At 39.4% G+C, this 22810-nt stretch overlaps 1 long non-coding RNA gene across 1 annotated transcript in view; it reads left to right on the forward strand.

The window, feature by feature from the left end:
* The window catches only part of LOC144334861 (uncharacterized), a 47048-nt gene that overhangs the window by 15569 nt on the left and 8669 nt on the right, over positions 1-22810 (forward strand). Inside the window, exon 2 of the long non-coding RNA XR_013405122.1 lies at positions 20569-20690. This is a non-coding gene — a long non-coding RNA (uncharacterized LOC144334861). The remainder of the gene's footprint in view (positions 1-20568; positions 20691-22810) is intronic.

Below are 22810 nucleotides of genomic sequence, written 5' to 3' on the forward strand. Positions count from 1 at the left end.
GCCTACGTGTGCACGCGACATAGCTGTAATTTGACATCATGTGGTGAGATTAGCCTGTTTCTCACTGGCGGGAAATTCAGTGTGGCCCAGAAAGTTACAGAGGGAGGAAACTGTGAATCAGTTGAGAAGGAAAGTATTAACTAATTTTTGATATATCACTGTGTCCTGGAAAAGAATGAAGATTAGGAGAGAAAAGGCTGGAACAGGAGAGGAAAAACAGATGGTGCCTTGCAAAGAACGCTCCTGCAGTTTTTCACATCTCCTAGTGGGACCTGAAATGTGAACACAGAGTTGAGGCTGAGCAGGGAGCCAAATACACGGCTGCAGACAGGCCAGTGTGGCCCCATGACCTGGGCGTGTTGTCCCAAGGCCTGGAGACTGATGCCCAGGGGGGCCCTGGGGAGGGCCGGCAGATGCTGCCCTGTGGGGAGCGGGCAGCTGAGGTCAGCAGGACCATCAGTCGAGTGCTTGGTTTTATCCGTCGTGAATGAGATGGCAAGGATCCAGCCATGGGAATTTTAGCAGAATGGTTATGTGTAAGGAAATTGGCATAAAATAAGAGAGGGCAAATGGGGCTTGCCACAGAATACCACAACCAGAACACAAACATCTTAATGACTTTTAAAGATTCTTGCAAAGTTTCGGGCCTGCCTTCTACTCAGCAAACATACCCCTACCTACCCTTATTTGCCTCTTCAGGCTTTCTAGATCCTTCCCTATCTCCCATTTGCCTGTAGAGCTGAATGAAACCGGAGACCAAGCCAAGGGTGGGGAGCCCACTGGCCCAAACAGGCTCTTTAGCAAACCCCACGCTCTCTGTGACCTTCTGTAGATTTGAAGGTTGTCTTGAGCCGTTTGCCTGAAAGCCAGAGTTTCTAGCTCCAACAAATACGAGTCTCACAAAGTAAGAACAAGGCCTTAGTGTCTGAGATGTGGGACTTCATTCAATGCTGTGATTTTAATATAAGAAATAAGAGACTAAATTATAATGACATTTCAAAAAAGAATAACATTTTTATAAATACCAAAGTCTACCAGCAAACTCGGTGGTAGATAAAAGATTTCTAGCTACTGTAGAAAGAGCATTCAACGTGCAATGCTGGCAGTTCTATGTGAGCAGGTAGAGAAAAGAACAGCAATTTTAGATTTTTGAGGAATGTGGTGTTATGGGAAGGCACAAGTGGTAAGGCCTCCTGCAGTGGTCCTCAAGCTTGAACAGAATCATGAAGAAGGTTTGTTAAAACATAGATGGCTGGGCCATACCCCCACAGTTTCTGACTGAGTGGGTCCAGGGTGGGACTTCTAACAAATTCCCAGGTGATGCTGATGCTGCTGTTCTGGGGCCTGTACTTTGAGAACCAGTGGCTTAGTTAGGATAAAGATACATGCATAGATTACGTTTCTATTTACCCACATCTGCAACTGTATTCTGGCAGGAAGCGTAATGGACTGTAACAAAGCCAACACTTATTGGACCCCTTTCCTGTCCCCAGTCAGTGGTTTCAGGGAGCAGCTGAGCTGAGCAGAGATCATCATTGCTGGCAGTGGGAACCCAGGTGTACTGGACCCCTGAGGTGTGCTGCTGGCTGAAACGAATTTAGGATTGAGGAAAGGGGCATGAAATATTAGAATGTTAGCATTGGAAGGGAGCTAGGAGAAAGTCTGATGATTATGGAATAGCCATTGAGTGAGAGAGCCTTGAATTTCAATTCCAGCTGTGACACTTACTAGCTTTGAAAACTTAGCAAGTTACTTAACCCCCATGAACCTCAATTTCCTCCTCTGTAAAACTGGGAACCCTAAAAGGCTTGTGTTTCAGTCACAATTCTTAGTTGCAATCAACTGAAGTCCAGTCTGGCTGGTTTAAGCAGAAAGGGAATTTATTACAAGGATATTGAGTTCTACAGGGAAAACAAACTGTTTCACCAACAAATCAATGGTATGTAAAAAAAAGAGTGAGAGAAGAGCTGTTGTTGAATAAAAGAGACATCTGAGACATAACAACCAAAGGTAATTGGTGGACTTCACTTGAATTGTGATTCGAGCAACCACCATGAAAAGACAATTGGAAGAAGTGGAATAAGGCTGGGTATGAGATGACATTAAGGAATTACTGTGAATTTTTTTAGGTGTAAAATTGTCATGAGGGTTACTGTTCTTGTAGAGGCTCTAACAGAGACTAACACACTAAGGTATTTACTGGTAAAATGACACAACGTCTGAGATTCACATCAAAAAACTCTAGGGAAAGAAGTCATAGGAGGAGAGGAGTGGAGAAGTGTAGAAAAAACAGGATTGGCAAAACGTTGATTATTGCTGCACCTCAGTTATGAATACATGGTGATTTATTTTGCTGTTCTGTGTGGCTGCATGTGCCTGTGTGCTTTTGAAATTCTTCATAATAAAATACTCACACAAAACAGGAAACAGCCTGTCTATGAGGGCTGGTGAATAAGGCTCAGATATCTCTTGGGAAAAGACTGAGGCGCTGTTACCATTGTCACCAATCCCCAGACATTGGAGCTTGCACTGTTGGCAAGGGAGGTTGTGAGAGTGATTAACTAGCATTCTCAAATTCTATACCAGGGTGTCTCTAGCAGCAAGACTCACAAGGTAGGAAAATTTCCAAGCTCAGAAGAGGGATTCAGGAGATGGGTGGCCAAACAAAAACAGAAACAAGAACAACGCTAATGTCCACTAGAGGACATACTAGGTACTCAACCCGTGTTGGTACCCTCTCCCCTTCTTGTCCCTGAGATGCGTGTAGCCCAAATCTCCATCTTATGCTAGACTTTCTTTTTTTGGCATCTTAGATAGCTAGGTGTCTCATCCCAATAATTTTCTAATCTCCTTTTAAAGGATCAAATTCTTCCAAAAGCCAGGAATTTTATCTCACTGCTTCCCAGTGAGAATCATTCCATTTTTGGCATTCCCAACAACTGGAACAACTTTATTCTGAGTGTATAAGCTGTTGTGTCCAGCCATTGTTCTAAATGTAGCACCCGTAGAATGTGTCAAATCCATCTTCCACAAGGGGATTCTACAGATACTTAAAGATTTTCATAATCTTGTGTTTTTCCAACTCTCAATCCAGGCCCCAGCACCTCATCGATGCCTCCTTTTCATCAGATTAAATATATGTGAAACAGGTAAAAATCTTAGTTTATAACTTTAGGTATAGGAGAAGTATGCCTTCTTTCTCTAAAATTCAAATTCCAGTGGACCCTTGAACAACACAGTTTTGAACTGTGCAGGTCCACTTATACACAGATTTTCTCCCACCTCTGCCACCCTTATGACAGCAAGACCAACCCCTCCTCTTCCTCCTCTGCCTCCTTAATGTGAAGATGATGAGGATGAAGAACTTTATGATGTTCTACTTCCGCTTAATGAATAGTAAGTATATTTTCTCTTCCTTATGATTTCCTTTATAACATTTTCTTTTCTCTAGCTTACTTTATTGTTGGAACACCATATATATTACATATAATGTATCAAATACGTGTTAACTGACTATTTATGTTGCTGGTGAGGCTTCTGATTAACAGTAGGCTATTAGTAGTTAAGTTTTTTCAGAGTCAAAAGTTATACCTGGACTTTTGACTATGAAGGGGTTGGTACCCTCAAGCTCTTTATTGTTCAAGGGTCAACTAATCCCTATTTGAGCCCTCTTTCCACTAGCATTGCAGAAACCTGACTATAATCAAGCTATGGTTCCCCTATAAATTCCTCTGAGGTTGCGCTAAGTCCCAGTGCCCACAGAATGTTGAGGCATTTAGGAGCATGTGGCCTCTGCTCCTTCCCGTCATCTGTCTTGGCAGATGCCCACTAGATGTTCCTGCCTTCACTCATCTGCCCCGTGGCCACTTTTTGATGGCCTGCCCAGTCAACAAATGCTTTAAACCCTGTCTGAGCTCTTTGTCTCTGCTTTAAAAGACATACTCCCCCTGGAGAATGAGCTCTACTAAGTAGCAAGTAGGATCCCCTTACCCATATTGGTAGCCAAGTCATGTATATGTGAAAAGTTGCTTAAGCCTCTAGCTCCTAGAGGCAGTCTCAAAATAACACAGAGGATTCCAAAGAAACTCTTGAGGTTTGCTAGTTTCCTACTTGATCCACTCTCCCCTTCCCTTCCCCACTGTGTTGCCTGGCTTGTATCCCAGCTGGCCCTGTCCAGGGGCATAGAAAGCCCCCATGAGCTGGGTCATCCAGTCTCACCATCAACCCATCAACAGCTCCTGTTAGGAGACCAGCTCATCTTGGCAGGAGCTATATTACAGCAAGATTAGAGCAACATCTGACTATGTTATTTTGTATTCCTCCATATTCCCACCTCCATTCCCACAGGATTCCTCTCCTATCCCTGACCAATGTCCTATCTGTGATATTCTGTGCTGCACTTGGCTCTGTTCCAGACTCTTCTGTCCTTTGACTGTGCAGGCTGAAGCTTGCTTACTGATAGCTGGGAACTCTGTGCCCACTGGCTCCTTCTCTACAGCCTCAGCTGCTGTTGCATCAGAGTTGTATGTTCTCATGCCCCTATGATCCAGGTAGCTAGGGGAAAGTAAGCAGTCCCCTAAGTATCGGGATGAGGTCCAAGTTCCCTGAAATAGGGGTGAAATGTATATCAGACCCTTGCTTCTACTATAGCAAAGTGTGGGTCTTGGTATGTTCCCTAGCACCTAGTGAAAAATGTGTCCTTGAAAAATAAATAATAGTAATGAAAATTTTCATCCAAAAGAAAATCTAGACATGAAAGCTGAAGGCTTCTTTATAGTTTTGCATGTGCTTTTATTTTATTTTTATTTCTTATTTTTTTAAATGAGCAGGTCTTAAATGGAGCTCATAAGTAACGGGCTTCTAATAGCTTTGATAATCAGTCTGGGCTGAAATCAGGGTAATTTAATGAGAATTATAAATCAGCTCTAAAAGAAATGTGACATGTCCAGCTTTTTCCATCCATGTTAAATTTCAGTGTATCTACAATAACTACAGATTCTGCCAAGCTTATCTGCATGGGGACAGGAGCCGTGTCTGTCCATCGATCTCCCCCAGTGCCTAGCACAGGCCTCGGCACAGCCAAGGAATGCAATAAATCATTGTTAAATAAATGGAAGCTTTTTTCTACATAGTGTAGGTTGAACATTTAAACTTATTTTGAAAAGGAAATGTTTCCTAGAATCTCATCTACCTCCTTAACACGGTATGGATATTGCAAACTAATGTTATCTGTATAAATCCACATTCCCTTCCTCACAACTCCAACATCCAAAAAGCTTTGGGACCCTAAAGATTCCTTCTCACTTGTTTCAAAGCAAAACCTGACGTGACCCGAAGGCTATGCATAATCTTTACTTATTCTGCTTGGTTTGAGTATTCAGTATTTTGCATTCCAAATAATGGGTTTGATTATGGGGTAGACCCAGCCCCTGCTGAGGGCCCCAGGCAATTTTATCCCACCTACCTGGTTACTAACTTTCTAAAAACTAAAACAATTATACATTGCCAAAGACACTTAGCCCCAGGATTTTAAATCAGGGCACATAGACCTGGAGTCTTAGAAGCAACGGCCCCAAACATGGAGGAACTCACTCAGAAAAAGAAAGTACCTCTTCAGAGATATTTCATCTGCAGTTTTAAACATAAAATGTGTACTCAAAACTGTTGGGGATTGAGATCCTGAAGCTATTATGTCTTCATTGCTTTATCTTAGTGAACATATTTATAAAAGCTTGCATATGTTTATTCCTAAGTTTAGTACCTATAACCCTATTCTTCAGAGCTTGTCTGATTTGAGACTCGGAAGAGAGGAAGACGCTCACCTTTTGGATCACTGTATGTGTCTAGATGTGCAGAATAACTTCGAAATATAAGATTTAAAAATATATGTATTAACCGAAATTTAATCTATCCAGGTTATCATAAAAGCAGTTGATGATTCTCAACTATCCCAATCTAAAAAACGTGATTACAGGCCCAGCGTGGTGGCTAATGCCTATAATCCCAGCATTTTGGGAGGCCAAGGTGGGAGGATCACCTGTGGTCAGGAGTTCGAGACCAGCCTGGCCAGCATGGCGAAACCCTGTCTCTACTAAAAATACAAAAATTAGCCAGGTGTGATGGTGGGCGCCTGCTATCCCAGCTACTTGGGAGGCTAAGGCAGGAGAATCATTTGAACTCAGGAGGCGGAGGTTGCAGTAAGCCAATGTTGTCCCACTGCACTCAGGCCTGGGTGACAAGAGCAAAATTCTGTCTGAAAAAAATTAATCAATTAAAAATGTGATTCCAAAACTTTAGATCAATTCTGCTTTCATAATTTTCTCTTCCTCTATGAAAATTCTGTTTCGGTAGCTCTTTTTAAGTCTTGTAATGTTTTGCAGTGCGTTTTAACAAAGGATGGTATTCTTCATTATTTCCAACATTAGAATTTTAAATTCCATGACATTTTAGCAGGATAGAGTTTTGGACAGTTGTTCTGGAAATGCTCTCAAATAACACCATGCAAGTAACTGTTGGATGCAGAAAGGACTAAACGCAAAAGGCATACAAGCCACATTATTTTGGCTGAGTAGGAGAGTAGGTAGGTTATGAAAAGTACCCGAAGGCTGAATTGCACAGCAAAGAGGAGACTGCACAACTATCGTGGCAAGAGAACCTCATCGCCACTTCACAGATGAGGGAACTAGAACTAGGGCCAGCGAGGTGAAGTCATGTGCCTCAGGTTGCATGGCTGGATCACATCCTTGGCCAGTGGAGGACCTAGGCCCTGTAGGGAAAAATGAACAATTTGCAAAACTCCTGTAGCCCTGAAGTCTAGCTCCAGAGACACTGATAAGAAGGTATTGCTGATTAAGGTATGGAAAAGTGAGCCCCAAGCAGTACAAAGTGGTGGGAAGGAACTGTAAATTGATACAGCACAATGGAAGACAATTGATCACTATGTGACCATGAGGATGCTCTCTGATCCCCAAACTTTTGAGAATTTATACTTATCAAATAACCGGGAATGTTGCTCCAAGGTACACAAGTAAGATTGTTTATCACAGGATTGTTTAAAATATTGAAAATTTTTGAACAACTAAAATGTTCGATAATCATAATACAGTTAATTAACAAATTAAAATCACATAGAAAAATGTGTAATGGCATGAGAATCTTTTTACTGTATGTTATTAAATGAGGATAAAAAGTTAAGAGAATATTAGGGACAGCATGATCAGTCCTAATTTTTTAAATTATATGGCACCTGTGCTTTTCCCTTCCTACCAAAAAGTCATCACAGGATTATTCAAAACTCATGGCTGTAGGTAACAGAAACCCACTAAAGATCGCTCTATCTCTCTGCTATTGTCATTGTTATATTTAACAATTCCAAAGAGATCCTAAGGGCTCTTGATGCTAGTCTACCATGTAGAACATGAGCAGGAGGTAGAATGTTCCCATTCCATTCTATCAGTGACAAATTGAAGACGTTTTGTCCTGGCAGGGGGTCCCTTCCATTTCTCATAACCTTCACCCAATCCATTGACAATTACTGAGCACTTGCTCTGGGCTTACCACCATGTGCAACAACAGTGGAGGAAATAAACCAAACCTGGAGGTTACCATCTCTTTGGAAACACCTGATCTGAAGTCGCATGAGTGTAGTGGGGTTTTGTGGAAGATGTGGAGGAAGCATGAGACCTGGTTCCTGGCGTGGAGACATAAATACATAAAATGTTTGAATAATCATGTGAGGGAGTCTGTGACCAAACACCGCGATTGTGGGCTATGGGCTGCGGTGCTACAGACACAGAGGGCAGGGCTGTCAGTGCAGAGAGAGTGATGGGGAGAGGCTTCCTAGAGGAAGAGAGACAGCTAGGCTGCGAAGGGTGAGTGATTTGTAGAACGAGACTTCAGGGGAGGATAGAACGCATTTCAAGCAGATGAACAAGGATGATTCAGTGCAGAACATTCTGACACAGCTGTTGATCTCAGCTCTCCCAGAACAACCATTTTTAAAATTGAAGTGTAATATTTTACTTCATTTGCAACAGGAATCCATAATCCAACTCCTGACTCTTGTAACTTGCATCAAGAATAATGAGATCAATATCTTTAACATAACAGAAGCTTCCACAGATAAGTAAGAAAAACACAAAAGGATTGACAGAATGAACGATTCACAAAAATAATCAACAGGACTGGGTAACAGAAATAAGCAAGGCTGGGTGAGCCACTGAAGGTGATGTTCTGTGTTCTATACTCAACTGGTAAATCCCAAAATTTAACCAAGTGGGGGATCGTGACCTTCTGCCTTTTATTATTATCTCCTAAGAATACAAATGCTAAAAGCAACATAGTGAGTGGCCAAAAAAATAGAGTTGAGAGTTTGCAACAAACTCGTAAGTGTATTTGTGAAACCTAAAAATCACACTAACAAAGTTTGTATTTTCTCAATCTCTGAAAACAAACATAAAACACTGGTGTAAGGAGAAAATTCTTTATGACTGAATATAATAAGCTTGTTTAGATGTTTCTCAAAATTCTTTTCCTACTGAATGCAGTCATATAAAGAATCAGGCATTGTGAACATTTGGAATTACTTCCAGGCAATTTTTCAACTCATCATCGCAGACAATTTTGACTTTTGTCACTTTTCAGATAACACATTAATTATCCATTTCTGGTTTATTATAAGCAATTCAACTGAGTGGATGGTCAAACAAAAACAAAAGCAAACAAAATTATTTCACTCTAGGAAGCATATCTGCTTGTTCCTGGTGAGGCTGCCATTGCATGTTGGTACCAGGAGCAGAGTAAAGCTCTGATCTGGCCCCAGGTGGATCTCAGACTAGTTCTGTAGACTTCCAGACAGGTGCAACACCAGCATCCCATTCCCCTTCTGCCAGCTCACCCAGGCAGGGCCCAGACAGTGACTGGAATATCACCATGGGCTCTCATGAGCGGGGACAATGATGACAGTGGAGGAGAGTGTCCAGCCAATGCCCAATAGGTAAGTATTGTGAGTAAGACATCAACCTCCAGTGAAAATTTGGGCTGCCGGTTATGGCAGCGTAACTAAGCCCATTCCCAAGTATGTGAGACAGGGAAAAAGAAAATTGGAAAATTCATAGAGCATAGAACCCAATAGGTGGTCTATAATCCTTGCCTCCTTCCCTTATAATCCCTAGTGTCTATTGTTGCCATTTTGTGTCCATAAGCACCCAGGGTTTAGCTCCCACTTATAAGTGAGAACATGCGGTGTTTGTTTTTCTGTTTCTGCATTAATTTGCCGAAGATAATGACCTCCAGCTGCATCCATGTTGCTCTAAAGGACATGATTTCGTTCTTTTTATGGCTGTGTAGTATTCCACGGTATACATCTACCATGTCATCTAATTTTTATATGCTTTAGCTCTGTCACATGTCTCCCCAAAAGTCATGACCACAGAGCCACAAGTGAGGTATTCAAAGAGGACAAGACACACATTGCTTAATATTTCAAAATTATTACACTGCCATTGATTTTTTAAATGTCTTATTTGGAATAGCACCTATGTCACATTATTTAAAACGACCTTAGTTGTGGCATCCCTTTTTTCTTTGACATTGATTTTTGTTAATAAGTCTGTCTAATGCTGACCTTCTGGGCCAAATCTGATGGAAAAAGGGAGTGATCATGATGCGACATAAATCAGAAAATGGACTAAAGATGGGAAAAGTTATATTTCTAGAATGCCCTGTAAAATTCTTTCCGGTGGCAATTTCATTTAAAAGAGAACATTTATTTAAAACACAACTTATTTTAGTTGCAAACCTCTGCTCTCAAGGAATTGATAAATATGGAAATACAGAGGTGAAAATATCACAATATGAGAAAAAATATACATGCCAAATGAACAACAGCTCAGAAAAACCTGTTTCATGTGAGCAATATCATACTTACTAATAGATGTATCATTATACATCAAGTACAGGCAATGGCACAAAATATGTGCTAAGTAAATCATTGTTGAATGAGTGTATAATAGGAAGTGAACAGTAAGAGAGCAAATTACAATAAATTTTATCTTTTCCTTCCCTTTTAATCAGTTTATTAAACATGACAATTGTCATACATTTCAGGTTTATTTATGCACAAGTCTTTGGTCTAAATACAAAGCTGATTTGTTCAGATGTCTAAGGTCAATTCAACATAAACTTAGCTTTGCAAATGCCTACTCTCTGTCCTTTTACTGTTAGCCTTGCCACCACATAAGTCCATTGGATGATTAGAGGACTGAGTTCATTTTGTGTCTTTGATTTCTTGTTAGTTTACTGATAACAATTCTGGTAAGTTCCCTTTATGACCAAGGAAGTGCTTTGTTTGGATAAATCATATATATTTAAAGGTTTTATGAAATAAATCAATTTTTGAATCTTCCTGTCACCAAATTTAAGAACTTTTCAGGGATAAAAGAAACAACTCAGCCAGGCGCAGTGGCTCACGCCTGTAATCCCAGCACTTTGGGAGGCCAAGGTGGGAGATTACAAGGTCAGGAGATAGAGACCATCCTGGCTAACACGGTGAAACCCTGTCTCTACTAAAAATACAAAAAATTAGCCGGGCGTGGTGGCAGGTGCCTGTAGTCCCAGCTACTCAGGAGGCTGAGGCAGGAGAATGCCGTGAACCTGGGAGGTGGAGCTTGCAGTGAGCCGAGATCGCACCACTGCACTCCAGCCTGGACGACACAGCAAGACTCCGTCTCAAAAAAAAAAAAAACCAGAAACATAACTCACTTGTACTTATGAGACCATAAAACCAAGTTGCTTTAGAAAACTTTGTTTTAATTTGCTTTCTAAAGCAGTCCCCCAGGCTAAAAAATTCATTTTGTCTTTTCTGCAATACTTTACAAGAACTGTGTGATCATCATTTCACTTTATCCATCATTTTTTGTGCCACCCCTTTAAACTCAGTTTTGTTTAAAGTCAAATATTCAATGTTTTTTATAAAATGTTATCATGAATCACCAGCAGGAAGGATTCAATGTAACTACCGTTCTTTTCTTCAAGTAGTGATAGAAATTTCACTAACTTAGCAACATTGAAAATTTGGCCTTACACTTGTAACATTTGCCACGTGATACTTTAAATAATCTTCCAAATGTCAGCTGTAATATTATCTCTCCCTGCTAAGACAATGGATGGGCCTAAAATTGGCTAGAAAAGACAGCTGGGTCTATCTAGGGTTCTTGAAGGAAGATGCCAGAAAATCTTGATTAATACCATCACTCCCTCTGGAATTAATTTTTAGTTCTCCCATCAGGTGTGTTGATGGAAAGAGGTCTTACAGTTCTAGTAATTGCCTCGGATTCCTTCGCTGTCCTTCATCAGGACCTCTAATGAAGTCTGAGCTGTAGCCTGGGGTTGATGCCAGACTGGAATGCAGGGAGGCTGAAAGCTGACACCAGTTCAACGGAGCAAAGGGCTCTGCGCTGAGGTTGTCTCCATGACAACCTGGGTATTTTCCTGGTGATGCATTTACACAGCAGGGTTAAAGTTCTGTGAAAGCAACAGCTGTTGTAAAAACAGTATATTAAATATGTTTAGGACTGTAAAATGTGCATTCTTCTCTGTGGCATTTTATTGGGGGAAATTCTAAACATGCAAAATGTCTTTAAAACAATGATGGGGTATTTCTTTTGACAAATTTCTTTTATTTTTGTTTTTGAAAGGAAGAGTAAGGAAATACTTAATGTTCCTTGTTTCCTAGCATTTTTTAAAAATTATCTTTTCATATCAAAATATCCAGCCTACAGCCCTGACCCTATTGTGTCTGCAATAAGTTACTTGACAGGTAACAGTTTGGGGAAATGAAAGCAATAAGTTTGCTTCTGTAACCAAAATCATTTGTCACGCTTCTTATTTGATGTTGTTCTTATCTGTTCACCATCTTTTAGTCTTTTGTGCTAACTGACTATTCTGACAGGTATTTGAAAAAAGAAACAAAGTATTTTTCACATAGTTCAAAAATATCTTGATGTTTTCATAGAACAATTTTTGCTTGTTTGCTTTTTACAACCAAACTTATGACAGGCATTTTGGTACACTGCACTGATTTGCAAGAGGTAACCTGACCTTAACTCAGAGTTCTGTAAATCCATGCATCACCGTGGCATTCTGAATAGAGTGACCAACTATCCCAGTTTGACCTGGACAGAAGATTTTCCTGAGACATAAAAATTTTGCTACTAAAATTGAGAAAGTTCCAGGAAAACCAGGACTTCTTGGTCACTCTAGCATTCAACAAACATTGGCCAGCATCTGTTAATATGCCAGGCTCTATACTGAGGCAGTGAGATCTAAAGTCAACTGGTCGCTGCTCTGTTCCCATCTCTTTTGGTAATTTTGTAGAAAAACTGCAGCAAATCGATTCTGGCTCTCTACCTGAATGTGCTCATATCTCTAACAGGAGATAATAGAAGGTGGATGTTAGTTCATGTTAGTTCCTGAAATGTTGAGAAACCAAAGCACTCTCAGGTGACTGTATGTTTCTGCCTCAAGCTGCCATCTTGGTTGGAATAAAGGGCCATTTTCCAGTGGCCTTCTGATTTTCTCTGCCTCCACACCAGTAGAGGCCAGCATTGGCCTGGGAAGCCCATTCATGTAGTACCTTTGCTTGTAGCGGTAGGTGGAGAGTGCAAGATTTCATCTGTCCTGGTCAAATCAAGACAGACCCAGTACAATGAATCGTGTGGCATTTTACCCTTGCTTTCTTCTGTCCTGGGTATTGAGCAAAGGAAACTAAAAAAAAAAAAAAAAAAAAAAAAAGGTCTATGAACTCTCCAGTCACAGAGAATATTTGCTGGGAATATTTTTCTAAATAATATGAAGCAAGAGGTATTGGCTGCCTGGCTATACTATCTAATGTAAGTATCCCTGGGAAGTTCAAGAGCAGCAGACACATTTTCTCTTTCCTTGAAAGTGAGGTTCATAACATTGGTCTACTTCTATTGTTTATGACTAGAGGAAAGGAAGCACCCATGCCTGCCTTTTAGAAACAAATCTCCAAAGTAAAAAATAAGGTAGCCAAAGAGATGAACACTTTGCATTGTAACCAGGCAGGGTGTCCCAATAGTGGGACTGGAATCCCCCAGCCAACCACACAGAGCAGAAACCCTACGCTTGAATTCATTCATTCACCAGATATTTATTGAGTGCTTACTGCATATCAGGCTCTGATCTAGTGTCTGAGAAAAGAACAGTGGGGAAAACAAAAACAAACAAACAAGCAAACAAGGCAGAGATTCTTGCCCTCAGTGAAGCTTACATTCTACTGAAGGAAAGCAAATTAAAACTCTAGAGCCCACATGCATGTGAACACACCACAGAGCTTACTATTGTCATGGCCCTTACAGAAGAGATTAAAACTCACCTGTTTTCTTAGCTAAATGAACTTATGTTGACAAGTTGACAGACAGACTGAGCAACTATAGTGCATTGTTAAATGCTAGAATGGAGATTTTGCAGGTAAATCGGATCTGATCTTATCTTCTGATTTAATCTTGAAACTGGTCGAGATGAACCACTTTTTGAAAGCTAGTTCTGTAGCTAGTCTATGGCCAGAATGACCAGATACCACCTGAGGGCCACAGAGAGCTAGATGATTTTGATGAACTGTAGTTGTTATGGACATATAGTCCCATTGGAGAGCATTCTTCAAACTTGATCCTCATGGTTGTGCTAAGAACAAACTTCTCATGGTAGATATGTTTTTCCTTATTTTAAGGCTTCTGTATCTTTCACTTGGATATCAGAAGTTGACCTATAATATTCAGTTTACCACTCAAATAATTTTTTCAAATACTTTGATAGATTTCCAAAAGATTGATCAGAAACTGGAGCACATGAACAGTGTTAATTTACATGAATAAACTCATGATCTTGAGGATAAATGACAACATTTAATACCAGATCTTTCAAATAGAAGCTACTATAATGCTTTGTTTATAACATTTGTGTCTCTTGGGTTATGCATCTGGACAAAGATAAGGTATAATTTCAATGAGCACTACATCCCACATTTAATATTGTCAAGGATTTTTAAACAATCTCTTCTGCCCATGGCATGGATAGAGGGGGTAAGATCTTTCTTACTTTAAAACAAAGCTCCACTGTAAAGAGAATTCCGTTTTGAGTTATTTCATAGACAAGAAAGAAAGTTTAAATATGTTAAAAGAAAGCTGTTTTGAGAAAAGAACAGTTTTATCTACTATATTCCTAGCAAGGCTACAGCATAAAATTTGATTCTGTTTAAAAATAAAATCATCTTGGAGGAAAGCCATGGAATTGAGCCTAATAGGCACCTGCCAAAAGATCTTATCTGGAGCCATCTCCTCCTGAGTGGGACATGTTTTTAAGCATCTGAAAAGCCTACATTATTTCTACCTACAGCTAAGAGGTCTAGGGTAAGTAGAGAAGGCCTTAGTCTGTGGATCCTTTTAGAGGTTTGGTTTGGGTTTACAATCTACTTTTAGAAGATAGAAATAAGTATTTTAAAAACTGGTTTCTGGATTTTGGAGGGCAAGGATGGAATATGAAGTCCTGGGTTGGAAAACCTATGTCCTAAAACTAGTTGATTGGACCAGTTTCAATCTGGTGGCTTCTAGAATTGAACCCATTGGGACTACCCTATCAGACTGCCTACACTACAGAATTGAGATGGCTGTGGACCACAAATCAGAAGATGGAGCTTTTCTAACCGGCTTTCTCATCAGATTTTGGGCCATGTTTCTCTAGGGGAATGATTTAATTCATCTAGGAAACTATTTTCTATGCTGTGAGCTCTGTTCCCTTTCTGCCCTTTGCTTCTGCAGGACTGGACGCTTCCACTCCAGAGCCATGCCCCGCCTCTGGGACTCTCCCACTGCCTGCGCTCCCAGCACAGAAAGCAGTCTAAGAGAGAGGCTTCTTTAAGATTAGCAAATCCTTCAAAATCCTGACACATCAGCAGATGGGGGTGCCATCTGATACCACCATTCTGATGACAGATACAGTGACTTTCTTAGTGGGGAATTACAACGATCTCTTAAAAGTGAGCCTGGGAAAGAAAGGTTTAAAAGAAGGTATACTATCTTCCTGAAACCTAATTTTTTCTAAATTCTAAACCTTTTCTAAATAGATCAATTTCATCTATGGAGCAGCTTGCTGATTTGAAACATGTACAATTGGCCCATTAATGTCTAATTTGCACAAGGATTTTTGGACGTAAGTTTTCGTAAGTTTCCAGAAAGCTACCTTGTAGTATAGCCAGTTTCCCAGAACCTAAAACAAATTAGATTAATCATGCTAGAAACTAAATAAAAGTGCCTTGTTGGGGCCTGTTTGGGCAAGCCCTAATATTCTCTCCTGTTGGCCAAGAGGAACAGAGCATCTTGGAGGGCTTAGCTACCACCCACTCTGCACGAGAACAGCGATCGGACTCTGAGCTTCAGGGCATATTACTCTTCCTGGGTTCAGACAGATGCCAGAATCTGGTTCTGTTGCAGGAGTAAATAGTCACAACTTTCGGTAATTTTTATAGGTAGTGTTTAATCTATGGAGAAGTGTGATTTTCACACACTTGAGCTCAGGGCAACGAACATTTTCTTTTCCGTTGTGGTCATCTGGCAGAACTGTTTTAGTTCCTCTTCCTGACTTGCTGTGTGTCTTTCCCCACCACCCTTCTGTTCTCATGCTGTGTGATTCACCAGCATCTCTATATGGTTAAGGGTATTTATAAGTCATGGGGCATGCACTGACACTTGATTTGTTACTGGTGTTGATTTCTTTCATAAGGCTGCATAAACTTCTTCCTGCATGTCACAGGGCTGCTGGAGGAACTTAGCCCTAGCCATGTGCCACTAATCGGCCTGGCTCTGTAGAGAGCATGGAACTGAGCCTGCTGTTGCACGGAGATCGAGTTTACTCCCAGGCACTGTCACTTGATCCCTCCCATGCTCTCACCAGCATTCAGGAACCGAAAATATTTACTTTGTGTTGATCTGACAAAACCCAGTAAATGGCAACCTTTACAGGGCCCAGAACGCATGCCAAAGGAGCAGAGAGAGGGGGGTCCGAATAATTCCTGTTCTGCTTGCATGTGGGGGTTTTCTGAGCTGCAATGCAAGCCTAGAGCCAGTCAAGTCTCAGGTTTCTTTGGCCTCTGAAACCAGTATTTACTGACCAGGGCTTTGGAACTGAATAAAAGTATGTCAGACCACCCATTTTCATTGCTAAATCTCTTTCTTGGAAATGTAGCCGGAAAAGGTTTTCTGATCATTTCTCTATCTCTCGTAAAGATTGCTCACTCCCTCGATGACTTATTTAACACATTTTTACTGAGCTACCATCATTTTCTAGGCTCTAGTCTAGGTGCTGGGTATTTAACAGAGAGCCAGAAGTATTAGCTTCAAGACAATGAATCAATAAGATGATTTCAGATTGAGATAACTGGTTGAAAAGAAACAACCAGGGGATATGATAGAGAGTAACTAGAGCCTTGTGACCAAGGGTGATTATAGCAGGCTTTTCAGAGATGCTGCTATTTGACTCAAGACCTAAAGAACAATAGGCAGCCATCCACAAATTAGTAGGTCAGTTTTAAGGCAGAAGGAACAGTAAATATAAAGACCTTGTTGAGAGGAGAAAAAAAAGAGCTTCCCATGATCAAGGAGTGGAAAAGAAACTAGAGTTACAGAGACCAAGTGAATGAAAACAATAGGGTAGAAGATACCTTGATCACTACTTCCCTACTCTTTTTTCAGGCTACTGATTCCTACTGCCATTGCATTAATAGTTTACTCTTGTTATGACACTACACTTGTTTAAACTGCAGGAACATGCAACTAATACTTGACATAAGCACATGAAATCCTTGAAGTTAAGCAGAAGCAAAATGAAGTATCACTAACGTGCTCCAAGGACGTGTTGAAATGGTGCAGCCCAGGAGGCTTGAGTACCCCAAGTCACGGGGGCACAGGCAAACCACTCTGAGTTCTAGGGAATTGTGTTCTATAGTTCTTGAATCCCAGTCTTATGGAGCTCCAAGTCATCAATGGCTGCAACTCTCTGAGTGAGACCAGGGTTAGTGTAAGTGGAGTTGACAGTGGGCATCAAGCAAGATGGCAGGTGTAGGATTGGAGTTTTCTAGAACTAACTGGGATTTCTGATTCTGCCCTTTCTCCTTGTGTTCTGGGAAAAGTATCTTACCTTGTTGAGCTTCTGCTTTCTTATCTGTTCGATGGAGATGGTAACACCTAGTTTGTAGTATAGATACAATGAGGATAGTATTTGAAAAAAAAATCCCATTATGTTTTTATATGATTCTTTGAGTGTAATATCTTCATGTAAAACCAGCTGTCACATGTAAGGAAATAGCCCTAGAGAAGCTAGTTAATTCCTCCTGTATTTCTTTAGTTAGCCGGTAGAAGATGGTGTTTTTCTTGGTTCAAGAGAGCAATGGCTTTTCCTGTGTCTTAGAAACTTTAAGATATCAGCCAGACTATGATGCTTCTTTCTCTCTTTAAAGTAGAATTATTTATTAAAAATTAAAGAATAATAATGATGTGTCAATGTAGGCTCACGAATTGTATCAAATGCAGTACTCTGGTGGTGAATGTGGATAATGGGGGAGGCTGAGCATTTGTAGGGGTCGAGGGATATGGAAATTCTCTGTACCTTTCACTCAGTGTTGCTGTGAACCTAAAATTGCTCTTTAAATTTTTATTTTAAAATTATAGAATGAATTATTTAGTGGCTAAATAAGTAGTAGTATAGAATATAGGAATGTTTTTATAACAAAAGTTTGTGAAGATACACTGAGGACCAATGTCTCCTTGTGTATCTTTTTACCAATGCACATAGATATCATCACTCTACTTTATAACAATTCTTGTCTCCTTACAGGACATGCTTCCTCTCCTTTCTCAGTTTTTTTTTTTTTTTTTTTTGGTTTTTTTTTTTTTTTTTTTTGGAGACAGAGTCTTGCTCTGTCACCCAGGCTGGAGTGCAGTAGCGCGATCTAGGCTCACTGCAACCTCCACCTACTGGGTTGAAGCGAGTCTCCTGCCTCAGCCTCTCGCATAGCTGAGATTACAGGCGTGCGCCACCACGCCTGGCTAATTTTTGTATCTTTAGTAGAGATGGGGTTTCACCATGTTGGCCAGGCTTGTCTCAACTCCTGATCTCACGTGATTCACCCACCTTGGCCTCCCAAAGTGCTGGGATTATAGGCATGAGCCATGGTGCCCTGCCTCGTTTCTCAGTTTTTGAAGGTTGTCTTAGTTGTTCTTGATTTTATTTTTACTCTAATATGTGGATTCTGTGTCCCATGCTACAAAATAAATATTGCTTGAATTTTTATTAGAATTTTATTAAATTAATAGATTAATTTGAGGATAATTTGCATCTTTAGAATATCATTTGTTTTTCCAAGAACTTGATTTTTTTCCCCATTAATCTAGGTCTTCTTTTATGTCCTTAGTAGAATTTTTAAATTTATCAGTATTTCTCAATAAACTTATTTGAGTATTTATTATATGTTTATGTTACCTAGCAAATGAGGCCTCAATTATATCTTCTAGCTCATTGATTACTATGTATATAAATTAATGCTATTAACTTTTTCTGTATGTTAAGTTTGTGATTGCTCACCTTACTGAATACACATATATTAGGAGAGCCAGCCCTTCATATCCATGGGCTCTGCATCCATGGATTCAGTCAAGGATAAATTAAAAATATTTGAAAAAAGAATTGTGTCTGTACTGAACTTGTACATACTTTATTCTTGTCATTATTCCCTAAACAATACAGTATAACAAGTATTTACATAGCATTTACATTGAATTAGGTATTATAAGTAATATAGAGATAATTTAAAATATATTGGAGCATGTGCATAAATTATATGCAAATACTACATACACCATTTTATATCAGAGACTTGAGCAATGAGGAGTCCTAGAACAAATTTCCCACAATATCAAGGGATGACTCTTTATAGATCAGATATAAACTGATATATACACACATATATATTGTGTGTATATTGTGTATGTGTATATATAATCTATTAATATATGTGCATATGTTGTACATATGATTACAGTTATATGTAACTATAATTTACAATAATTCTTGTCTCCTTATAGAACACGCTTCCTGCTTTTTCTCAGTTTTTAAACGTTGTCTCAGTTGTTCTTGATTTTCTTTTTACTCTAATATGTGGATTCTGTATTAATTTGAGAATGATTTACACCTTTAGAGTGTTATTTGCTTCTCCAAGGACTTGATTTTTTTTCCCATTAATCTAGGTCTTCTTTTATGTGCTTAGTAGAACTTTAAACATGCATATGTGCATATATGTGTCTTTGTGCATATGTTGTGTGTGTATGTGTATATATAATCTCAGAATCCAGAATATGTAAATAGCTGATACAAATTAATAAGGAGAAATGTGAAAAATCTCATGGGGTGGGGGGAGGGAAGAGGGATAGCATTAGGAGATATACCTAATGTAAATGACGAGTTAACAGGTGCAGCACACCAACATGGCACATGTATACATATGTAACAAACCTGTACATTGTGCACATGTACCCTAGAACTTAAAATATAAAAAAGAAAAAGAAATGTGAAACATCTGATAGACAATTCAGCAAAGGATAGAAACAGGGAATTCACAAAACAGAAGAACTAAATGACCAATAAATGTATGAAAAATAATTTTACCTCACTGGTAATCAGAGAAATAATATAGTTTTCATATGACAATGTGAAAAAAAGAATATCATTTCGTAACAATAAGACTGATGTACGATATCAGATGTTGGCAAGCATCAGGTAAAGGAGAAGCCTCACACTCCTAAAGTGACTATAAACGTGTTCAATCACTTTGGAACACAGTTCCTCAGTATCTGGAATATCTGGTGTCTACCCAATATCCTACATCCATCTAGCAATTCTACTTCTAGGTATAATTCTTAAGGAAACCCTTGCATCTGTGCACAAGGAGACATATACATAAATGTTGAGTGAGGCATGCTGTGTGACAGTAAAATTTGTTAAAAATTCAAATTCTCATTAATCAGAATAACTTACAATATATGATGGAATACTGCACGGCCAACAAAATGAATGAATTGGATCCATAAAAATTAACATAGATAACTCTCAAAACATACTGCTAAATAAAAAAGCAAATAACAGAATTTTACATACAGAATGATGCAATTTATATACATTTTAAGAACACAAAGTAATGCTGCTGTCAGGCAGTACATATATGTGTAGCAACAAGGACTGAAAGAATAACCCCAAAGTCACTACAGTGATTGTCTCCATCAGGGAGGGAGGAAAGAAGGGAGAGGTATTAGAACATAAAGCCAAAAGAATAAAAAAGGACTTAAGTTCTAATACATTATCCTTATTTCTTTCATTGAAATTAACCAGAAGCCCAAATGACAGTATGTTAGCACTTATCATTGCTTACAAATTGTAGTCATACATTTGATTGTTCATTGTATGCTAAACCTCTCTGATTTTTTTTAACTTCTTCTTTTTTAGATAGAGTCTCACTCTGTCTCCCAGGCTGGAGTGCAGTGCTGCAATCATGGCTCACTGCAACCTCTGCCTCCTGGGCTCAAGTGATCCTCCCACCACAGCCTCCTGAGTAGCTGGGACTACAGGTATGTGCCACCACAACGGGCTAATTTGTGTATTTTTTGTAGAGTCATGGTGTCACCATGTTGCCCAAGCTAAAACTTTTTCTTTTAAAATGTTTTCTTTGCTTGAGCTAAACAGCAGGCTTCCTTCTATGAGGCCTCCCTGGCACCTTTTCACATAGGTCACCTATCTGACTGTAGACCTCTGAGTTTCACTGTTCCTGCTCTGTGGCATTGCTCTATGTATCTCCTCCTCAGCTCCCATCACTGTCACAAGTGTGCTTTCATTTTCTCTTTAGTCACCTGTGCTTTAGTCACCTGTCCCACCACCGTTGGCACATAGTAGGGATTTGTTTGTTGGATGAACGAATGTTGCATTGGAAAGCAAGGAGCAATTTGCCGCCTTGGTTCTTCTCTCAGCTCTTCTAACAGCTACCTGTATTGGTTCCCAGCAACCTTTCAGTGTCAAAATGGAAAGGTTTCTCTGTTTTCAGAGAGGAATAAAGATAAGGTTTATCTTTATATTTCACACTACTGCACTTTTCCTGCTCAGGAAAAAGATCTTCTGCAAACCACACTAGGACACCACTTGAACTCATTTGCTTTCCTTGGCCTCTTTCCCCTGGCCAGGGTCTCCCTCACACTAGAAAAGCCTGCTCTGTCTAGTTGGCCCCAGGAAATTCCCTAGGTCACTCAAGGACTTTGTTTCTTAAAGGCCCCATAACTACCCTGCTTTCTCTGAACATTTAAAAATACATTAAAACAAAATAGAAAACTTGTTTTAAATAAGCTTAGTACTGTGATTCTGTCACATAAAAATAAGAACCACATATTTACTTAAAACGGATTTATTTTATCTGTTTGTCTTCATATTATTATTTTTTATTATTTTTTATCATTACTTATTAAGCTGAAATAGACACTTCCCAGTTGTTCCACTTGTATTTGCATTTAAACCTTCTATTTAAAGTGAAACACTTGCATTAAACATTGGACCATTTTTAAAGAATAATTTTTAAAAATACAAGCATTATCATTATAATAATGATGCCATCATTATATTCACCCCTATTGATCTGAGTCTTCTAAGATTAGTCTCAAAAACATATGTTAACCAGAGCTGTATCTTTGCAAATGACAACATCAAGGTGCTTTGCATAAGGTGTGTAATTTTTCTAGCATAACCCTTTGTTTTCGATACCAAGTTGTGCAATTGCAAGCACATGGCTCTTTAAAACTTGCAGGTATGTGTGCAACTGTCCAGTTTCCATTATTGGGACTTTTCTGGGCATGTTTCTAAAACATTTTGTCTAGAATCCTTCTCGAGCAAGATAGAGAACAGAGCAGAGTCCACTGACAACCTGCCCCTAAACCACTGAGAATAAGGAAGAGGTTGGAGCAGAAGGGCCATTTGTCTTTGTTATTAGGAAATAAATCAACCATTGTTTTCTGGGCCAAACGCAAGGAATGTCATTATTACCAAATAAATTGTGTCGTTACAAATCAATCGAGCCACCTTTCATTTAAATGTGAATCGGTTTAATTGTCTGGGCTCCAAACTTGATTCCACCCTAAGGAAACAAATGACTAGATATGTAGATCATTCAAACTCTACATTTGATACAAAATTTTCTACAAAAGCAGAAGTTTTTATTTTTTAGATTAGTCAACACACTAACTTGTCATTCTATATTCTTTTCTCCTAACGAAGGGGTTACCACGAAGCTTTTCCTTGCGAGTGTAAGATCAATTTGGCAAAAAGTTAAAGGCTGCCTTTCTCAGACTATGGCAAAACTGACATGCTTTGAGATACTATGAGTGAGGTATTTATGTCTGAATACCACCCACTCATCTTAAGGTGTATCCTTTAATGACACACAGGAAATAGGGGCATAAACTTTCCTGTATATTTGGAGTAATTTTCCCAAGGACTTAGGGTAGATTGATGCTTACTTTTAACCAAGTTTCAATCTACCTGTTGCTGAACAGGAGCCTTAGAGTTAAAACCACCCTAGGTTTTAGGTTCTGCTGCGGGAATTTTGCATATGGCTCTAATTTCATTGGTGTACAGTTCTAAGCAGCACAAACACAATTTCTGAACTAATGATGCTGCTCAACCAAAAGATTACCCTATTCTCTTCTCT

This window comes from Macaca mulatta, chromosome 15, assembly GCF_049350105.2.
Source record: "Macaca mulatta isolate MMU2019108-1 chromosome 15, T2T-MMU8v2.0, whole genome shotgun sequence".
In the NCBI taxonomy this organism is placed as follows: domain Eukaryota; kingdom Metazoa; phylum Chordata; class Mammalia; order Primates; family Cercopithecidae; genus Macaca; species Macaca mulatta.